Source organism: Nicotiana attenuata, unplaced genomic scaffold (assembly GCF_001879085.1).
Source record: "Nicotiana attenuata strain UT unplaced genomic scaffold, NIATTr2, whole genome shotgun sequence".
Taxonomy (NCBI): Eukaryota; Viridiplantae; Streptophyta; class Magnoliopsida; order Solanales; family Solanaceae; genus Nicotiana; species Nicotiana attenuata.
The window spans coordinates 24,250-33,371 of NW_017676336.1; positions in this window are offsets into that span (position 1 = coordinate 24,250).

Below are 9,122 nucleotides of genomic sequence, written 5' to 3' on the forward strand. Positions count from 1 at the left end.
CAATGACCTTTCTTCTTCTTCACCAACGCACCTGGAACCCTAAGACTCCGTGAACGCCCTTCTAGCTCCTCCATGAGCTTCTTTTTTAACAACAACCTTAGACCTAACCCCAGAGAAGCTAGAGATCCCAGCCATTACTGCTATTTCATCTTTGACCTTCAGCACTACACGTGGCTGTTCAACTCAGCCTAAAACCTGCCTAAACTATCATTTTTTTTCAGTTACCTACTTAAACTATTCAGTGTCCCCGAAATCCCCACGAGCTATATTTTCTTATATTATTAAAAACCCCATATTGGAACTTTTAAAGGTGTGTTTGTTTAACTATTAACTTGTGATTTAAAAAAAATATTTATATAGTTTACTCTTGATGTTTACTCTGGATGATTGATTAAATTTTAGGAGTTTTGGCCAAAATAATATTTAATGTACTGTGTTAATTTTAGGTTTAGTTGTGCCAAAACTCCAATTAAATAAGTCATTTATATTCACTTTATAATAAAAGTAAAATATAAAATAAAGGCATATAGTGTTTTATTTCTTAAAATTCATCTTATATTACATAAAAAAAGATTACACAAAATAAAATTTCGCAAATAAAAAATTAATTAGCCAACAAATACAATTACATTCTCTAATTTGATATTACATGAAGAAGGTTCAAGATATTAAACTTTATTCTCTACATGGTGTTGAGTTTAATAAGAAGATTTAAATTGGTATTCTTTCGACGATATGTGTAGACATGAAAAAAGACTAAAACAAAAAAGAAAATAAATCATTTCAGAGGAAACAAGAGAGGGGGAAATTTTTCCATAGGAAACTCATATGGAGAACTGAAGAAAAAAGGTTAAAAAATGACGAAGAAGGTGGAAAAAAAACAAAGAATGTAAAAAGAAAAAAAAGAAGGAAGAATGGTGAAAAAATGAGGAAGAAAGATGAATATAACTAAAATAAAGAGAATATTTACTTGAAAAATAAATGTGAAAGAGGGTTACTAATTAGGCATTATTTTCTGTTATATGAGCCATTTTGATGGCTTTTTTCAGCTACCACGCGCTCCCAAGCGAGTGTCCACACACGTTATGCCAGGTCAGCGATGAGGGACTTTTAATATGAAGGACAATAGAGTTCGGAGGGGGGGGGGGAGGGAGGGTGGTTTGGGGAACCGAATAGTTTGAGTAGGAAACTAACAAAAATGTTATAAGTTTAAAGGATTTTAGGGTATTAACTCTTTTTGATTATGCAAATGCTTAAGGTGACATTAGCTTATGCAACATTTAAAAATGAGAAAATGCATAAGTACCCCCCGACCTATACCCGGATTCCCAACTACACACTTTTTCTTTGCGGGAATCATATTACCCCCCTAAACTTATTTTAAATGGAATAAATACCACCCTAAAACTAGACAAACAAACTCTTGGCAAGTGGTTAGCTACACGCGCCCCCACATGTATTTTTAGTACTTTTTTTTTTTTAATTCTTTCTTCTTTTTCTTATCCTTTTTTCTTATTTTTTTATTATTCTCATTTTTTGGTTATTTCATTCTCTTTCTTTTTGTTTTGGTCACCGGCAACATAAAATGGCGGTCGTCATTATTTCACAAACACCATTTTTTCCGGCGAATTTTTTTTCCGGCGACAGATTTTTATCCCGATCTAAGTGTGTTTTATTTTATATATATATATATATATATATATATATATATGTATATATATATATATAAATTTTTCTTGAAAGTGTAATTTATGTGTGGGAGGAAGAGCAAAAGAAATAAAAATGAATATAAGCTGAGAAAAAACTTTTTCCAGTTAAAATGTCACTACATTATTTTTTTTCGGCGTGGGAAGATTTTTCGATGATGAATTTTTTTCCCCAAATCTGAGTGTATTTTGCTTTACTTATGAATAGATCTGTTTGAGAGTTTAGTTTGTGTGTGAAAAGAAAAAATGGAAGAAAAACAGTGAGACAAAGTCGCCGGTGAATGAATATCCGCCGGAATTAGAGAAGAAACGAAAAAAAAAGTAAAAGAAAAAAGACAAAGAAAAAGGAAAAGGAAAAGGCAAAAAAAGTAAGAAAAAATGGTAAAAAAGAATAAAAATAATCTGAAAATTATTTTTTCTTGCTTCTCACTCTCCTTTGGGAGAGTGAAATACACACACTCTGCCATGTCAGCGTTATGGCTGCAAATAATTCCATTTAAAATATGTTTAGGGGGGTAATAGGATTCTCGCAAAGAAAAAGTGTGTAGTTGGGAATCCGGGTATAGGTCAGGGGGGTATTTATGCATTTTCCCTTTAAAAATCCTAATAATTCTTCACATACACGCATTAGTTTAAATTCCTTTTCAAGAAGTAATTGTGAAAAAAATACTCCAAAAAGATATTCTTGAAGTGATTGAGTATGTTTTCCAAAGGAAGTTTCGTCCTCAATTCAAAGAATATTATATAATTTTTTTTAAACTACAATATTCTAGACATGTTATATCCGCCTCTGAGCAAAAACCTTTCTATTTTCAAAGTCCTCTCAAAATTAGCCAACGACTCCAAAATTGATTCTTTTTTTATGGTCGTAGTCATTAGGATAGTGTCATATAATCTTATATCATATTCTTGCGTTAGCATATGCGTGTGACGATCCGACCCGTCGTCACGTGAGTTACCGCCCCGTTTCCCCCATTTTCTATTTCTTTATGCTTCATTATCAGTGTTGGGTGTGAACGAGTTGATTTGGATTGGTTCTAGAAGGAAATGAGACACTTAGTCTCTTTAAGGAAGGTTTGTTTTGGAAAAATCAACCGGACGTTGACTTCTGTGTTAGAGGGCTCGGATATGAATTCCGATGATTCGGTTAGCTTCGGGGGATGATTTGTGACTTAGGAGTGTGATTTGAAGTAATTTTGGAGGTCCGGTGTAGAGTTAGGCTTGAACTGGCGGAGTTAGTATTTTGGCGAATTCCGGTTGATAGGTGAGATTTTGATCCGAGGGTCAGAATGGAATTCCGAGAGTTGCTATAGCTTTGTTAGGTGATTTTGGATGTGTGTGCAAAATTTCAGGTTATTCGGAGGTGATTTGGTTGGGTTTTTGATCGGATGCGTGTTTCGGAAGTTTTTGAAGAACTTAGGCCTGAATTGATGTAATTTGATGATTTTGGTGTTAGTTGAGGTGTTTTGATGATTGGAGCAAGTTTGAATAATGCTTTAAGATGTGTTGGTACTTTTGGTTGAGGTCCCGGGGGCCTCGGGGTGATTTCGGATGGTCATCGGGATAAATTTTGGACTTATGAGATTGCTGGTTTTCTGGTACCTGGTATTTCCGCATCTGCGGAAAAGGGGCCGCAGATGCGGTTCCGCGGATGCGATGTATGGGTCGCAGGTGCGAAAGTATGCAATTGAAGGATTTCCGCAGAAGCGGATTATTTCCGCAGGTGCGGTATGCGCAGGTGCGGACATATGCCCGCAGAAGCGGTCCGCATGCTTGAGAGGAGTTTCGCAGAAGCGGATGAGTGACCGCATAAGCGGGGTCCGCAGAAGCGGGATTCGACCGCAGAAGTGGTCCTGGGCATTTTTGTTAATTCCGCAGAAGCGGGAGATGTACCGCAGAAGCGGCCACCGCAGAAGCGGTAAGGGAATCGCAGAAGCGGAAACGAGGTCTGGGCAGAATGGGTTTTAATGATATTTCATTCGCGAGCCTAAGTTATTTTTCCCCATTGTTGAACATCTTGAGAGCTTTCTTGGGAGCAATTGAAGAGGGTTTCGACTGAGATTGACTGGAGGTAAGTTTTATGAGTTAAAAACATGATTATTATGTGAAATTTACCTAGAAATTCATGGAAATTAAGCCTAAAATTGATGAACTAGGGCTTGAGTTTTTGATATTTCAAATTGGGATTTAATGGGTCATTTGAGCTCGGATTTGAGAGTTCTTGGTATGTATGAACTCGTGGCGAGATAAGAAATCCGGTGATGTTAATTTTTTGATTGTTCGAGAAGTGGGCCCAGGGCTCGGGTTTTGCAAATTTCGTGATTTTCGATATTTTTCGACTCTTTTCGATTGGGTTATGTTCCCTTAGCCTATTGTGATGTATTCGCTCTGATTCTGGATAGATTCGACGCACGTGGAGGCCGATTTGAGGAGCAAAGGCGTCGCGAGCTAGAGATTTCGCCGGTTCGAGGTGAGTAATGATTGTAAATGATATTCAGAGGGTTTGAAACCCCGGATTGCACATCATAGTGCTATGTTAAGGTGACTTGCACGCCGAATAGCGAGCGTGGGGTAGAGCACCGTTGGGGAATTATGACTTAGTCCATCCCGATTAATGATTTTACCACGTATTTGATTGAAATCAGTTTGCTATCATCATTATTTGGGCTGAATGCCATATTTGGGCTTCGTGCCAACTATTTGAACCCTTCGGGGATTGTTGTTGATAATTCCTCACTGATTTAATTATATATATTTGAACTCAGTCATGTTATTTCCTACTGTTTTCAAAACTCAGCCACGTTCACTCAGTTTTAATACTCAAATGATAATTAAATGATGTTTTGGGCTGAGAAACACTGTTTTATTGTTGCCCGAGTGGCTTATGTGATTTTGTTGACTGAGTAAGGCCGAGGGCCTATATTGTGAGGATACTTATGGATCGGGCTGCGCGCTGCAACAGTGTTATACTGTTATTGATATGAGGCTGAGGGCCTAGTTTGATGCCATGAGATGGCTTGATATTGCGCTTGGGCCGTAAGGGGCCCCTCCCGGAGTCTGCACACCCCCAGTGAGCGCCGTCGACGATAAACGGAGCGGGCTGCACGCCGCAGCGATATGTGGAGCGGGCTGCACGCCGCAGCGGTACCGGTACTTTTTGATGTGTTTACCTTATTTCATTGTCTGCCATTATATGTTATTTGTGCTACTTCTTGCAATATTTACCTGTTTGTTCTGGTATTATCTGATAACCGAGTGTGGTGCCCGAGAGGCAGACTTTTGTGCTTATCCACACTATTTGTTTTGCATTCAATTGGATAATTGTTGAAAAAATTATTTTTCAAAAGAGGTTTTAAACTGAGCTAAGATATTTCTAAAGGTTTTACAGCTTCACTGTTTTCTCTCAAAGGGTTTTTCACTGTCCCTATATAGCATGATGGTTTGCTTTACGTGATTTTTTACTGCTCAGTTGTTATTTACCCTTATTACTCACTGAGTTGGAGTACTCACTTTACTCCCTGCACCTCGCGTGCAGATGCAGGTATTTGTTCACCCGGTAGCGGGTTTTGGCTGATCAGAAGCAGAGCTATAGGAGTAGCGAGGTGACTGCCAGCGTTCGCAGCACCATTTTTCTCTCTTTTGGTTCATTATTCCGGCTTTGTATATATTTTAGGTCTTGTAGTTGTATTTATACTCTGATAGATGCTCGTGACTTGTGACACCCCGGTTTGGGCTGTGTTTGGGTTTTATTCTGCACTTATTAAAGAGATCTTTTAATAGACTGTGGTTATTAATCAGAATAAAGCTGCTTATTAACGTTAACTATTCTAAAAAGATAAGTTGGATTAGTTGGCTGGCCTCGTCTTCACGAGAGGCGCCATCACGATCGGGTCCGGGTTTAGGGTCGTGACAATGCGTGTCCAAGCGAATCTATGCATCTTACTTCTAATTCCTTTTGTTCTTAGTTTTGTCTCTATTAATTTTATGCGACTTTGTTAAAATGGACAAAATCTTCAGTCAAGATCAGACTATTTCTTTTGATTTTCGTCTTAAATGTGTAATAAGGTGGACATGGTTGTTTTCTGTCTTTAAAATCTAATCTGAGGTTATTTTGGTCTTTTCAAATTGCTTTAATATAATTCGCGTGTCCCATTTGTGATTTTACCTTACAGCTCATCCATGTGTCCACTTATAAGGAATGGCGTGTCCACTTCCATTCGTTAAAGTCATCCATCTTTTATTTTTTTTCTTTTGTCATGTCCATAGTCAAAAAACAAAATTGAGAGAGTATCTTCCAACTCGCAAGTTGCATACCTTTCACTGCACCTTTGTTCCTTTTAATTTATTTTTTAAATTGTGGTGCATTAGTGAGGTGTGTTAACCTTCTAAAGTATTAAAAAAAGCCATAGAAAATTACTTATCAATTAAAGAATTTTTTTCTGGTGATCGTCCAAAATGTTCTCTTCTTCTTTATGTATTTATGAATATTCCCATTTCTAACGGTTGTAGATTACAATTGAAGATCTAGCTAGCGAAACATAAACTCGCACTTTCATAATTTAGCGAGGGAGTGTATGATGTTACTGTTTTGGTTTGATAATTTACTTTAGTGTTTCGATGATCAGATGGATCGTAAAAATTATACGGGATAACCACTTTGTGTAGTTGTGTTTAACCTGTACCCACTTTTCAAAATGTTTTGCAGCTACACCCGTTTTTGTTTTAAACATAATTTAATAGACCTTTTTGTCCTTCAAACCCATCCTACATCATCTTGCTTCTCGTCATGCGTAACCAACCTGTGCAGCATCACGTTCTGCTCCAAAATCATTCTAATTTTTACATGTAAAGAGCAGTTCATAATGAATAGTTTTTCAAATCTAATTAATTGTACTAGTTTTTGTTCTTTTTGATACAATTTTGTTGTGTTGACTTTGGAGAGAATAATATAACAAAAAATTCTCCATAATTTTAACATGATTATTGGTCTGTTAAAGTATATTGGTAAGCTCTCTCTCTCACGGATCTTTTTTTTGGGGTTCTCTCCTTTAGTTGGCCAATGTTTAATAATATTGCAATCAGTTTTATGAAATTTATCTTTCAACTGTAGCTAGTAGGATGCTTTTGTAAGTATTGTCAAACTATACTACTTCCTTAAATAAATGCATAGTTCTCTCTATCGAAGAGTTAAAAGGGGAAAAAAGATAGAAAAGATGTGGACATAAGATGTTAACTTTATAAAAATGTGTAATTATCTTGCTCGATTTGAAATTGACTTGTTGGGTTGCCGAACACTCAGATTAGAGCCTGAAATTTGCACAGCTGTAAGTGAACTTCAGTCGCGAGTGTCTGAAGTTTGTATTTGCTGCAAGTGAACTTCAGTCACGAGTGTTTGAAGTTTGTACTTGCTGCAAGTGAACTTCAGCCGCGAGTGTCTGAAGTTTGTACTCGCTGCAAGTGAACTTCAGCCGCGAGTTTCTGAAGTTTGTACTCGCTGCAAGTGAACTTCAGCCGCGAGTGTCTGAAGTTTGTACTCGCTGCAAGTGAACTTCAGCCGCGAGTGTCTGAAGTTTGTACTCGCTGCGAGTGAACTTCAGCCGCGAGTATCTGAAGTTTGTACTTGTTGCAAGTGAAGTTGTACTGCTACGTCTGAAGTTTTTAATGCTGCAAGTGAACTTCAGACCTCGGGCCTGAAGTTGCAATTCTAAGTTCACCTGTAGCAACGTAAACTTCAGTTCATGGGTTTGAAGTATGAACTGATACAGATGAACTGCAGATTAACGGGTCTGAAGTTTGTTGCGATGTCTTTGTCGAATCTGTCATGAAGAAGTGAAAGTTGTAAAAGGTTTGGAACTCCTTATCCATGCTCTGGAACTGTCAAAGTAACTGGTAGAACTAGTTTTCTTTTCTTTCTTTTGTGGGATTTAGTAAAATTCTTTTTATCTATCACAGAATTTTCACATGGGCTACCATTTTCAGTTTTGCACACTGAGATTGCGTACAAAAAATAATTACTGTAAAAGGGAAGCACTGTATGTGAAATTTTTATGCAGGTGCAAAAGTTCTCTTCTTTCTGGCCATTCCGAAGTTTTTGATAACTCCAAATTCCAATAAATGGATTGAATTTTTTTTTTCTTCTTTTTTGGTCAGAAAATATTTTTTTTTCTTAATGCTACAACAATTCTACTGTTTAGTTCGTTTTATGCGATTGAACTTGAAAGGATCCGACGACATACGGATGGTAGCGAAGCAAATTAAACAGCTTCACAGTAGTTTAGGGGTATTTTTGTCTATACAATTGTTACTTACTACAAACTGGGTAAACATTAAATAATTTTTAGGAACTGGGTATAAGTTAAAAAGTGTCACTAAAATAGGGTGTCTGTGCAATTTGCCCAGATGGATCTTGAGGCTTTATTGATCCTACATTCCGTTTAGACACATGTCAGCACTAAATTAGGCGCTTCATTAAAACTTTACATTCTCAGAAGCTATGTCGTTTTCAATTTGAATTTTTTTACTTCTAAAAGAAATTGATTTTCAGGTCACAAATGAAGAGGGACAATTTTTCAGCCGGATGCTACAATGTTGTTGGTTATAAGTCTAATAAGGTAGTGTTTGACTTCCATTTTACTGTTCTGCTTCGTTTCAGTGACATTTCTCTTCATAAATTTCTTTTTTCTTCTTTTTAAAGAGGAAAAAAAATGAGAATTACATATTGAGAAATGTCACTGAAATGATGCAATGTGATGATCTCCGGTCAATTCGACATGCGTGTTTCATGTCATTTTTTAAAAGCTCGAGGGTATATTAGTCCTTCCGCACCAATTCTTACAATATTATACACGTGGCTTGAGCTCCAAATTACTTTTGTATGTACAAGCTATAGAAATATATTTTTGATTGGTACAATCTACAGAATTCTATTAATGTGGATCAAAATTATTCTGGCATGAAAATGCAAAAGAAGCTCCACCATAGAACAAAACCAAAAATTGTAATGCAGTACTAAGTTACAAAGCCTATACCAGTACATGGAGCGCTATAGTAATTCTAAAAAGTATTGATGATACATGCTTACCCCTGTCTAAAACAACACAATCATTGTAGTAAACATCATACCGACTCAACCAACCACCAGTTCCGTGCCCTCCAAATAACAACAGCTGCAGAGAAATTATAGGTCAGAATGCTTCTTCTTTTCTTTTCTTTTATGGTTGCTGGAAGCAGGGAAAGGTTTGAGTGAACAGTATCAAGTGAAAAGTAGACATAATTACATTACCCATAACTGTAAGTGACAGTTTTTCTTCTTTTTTTATTTAGGATAAAGTAAAGTAAAAAGTAATGACAGTGTACAATCATTAAATAACTATACTTGCCACTCTAATGCAACAGTAACTGTGTGGATATTTCAAG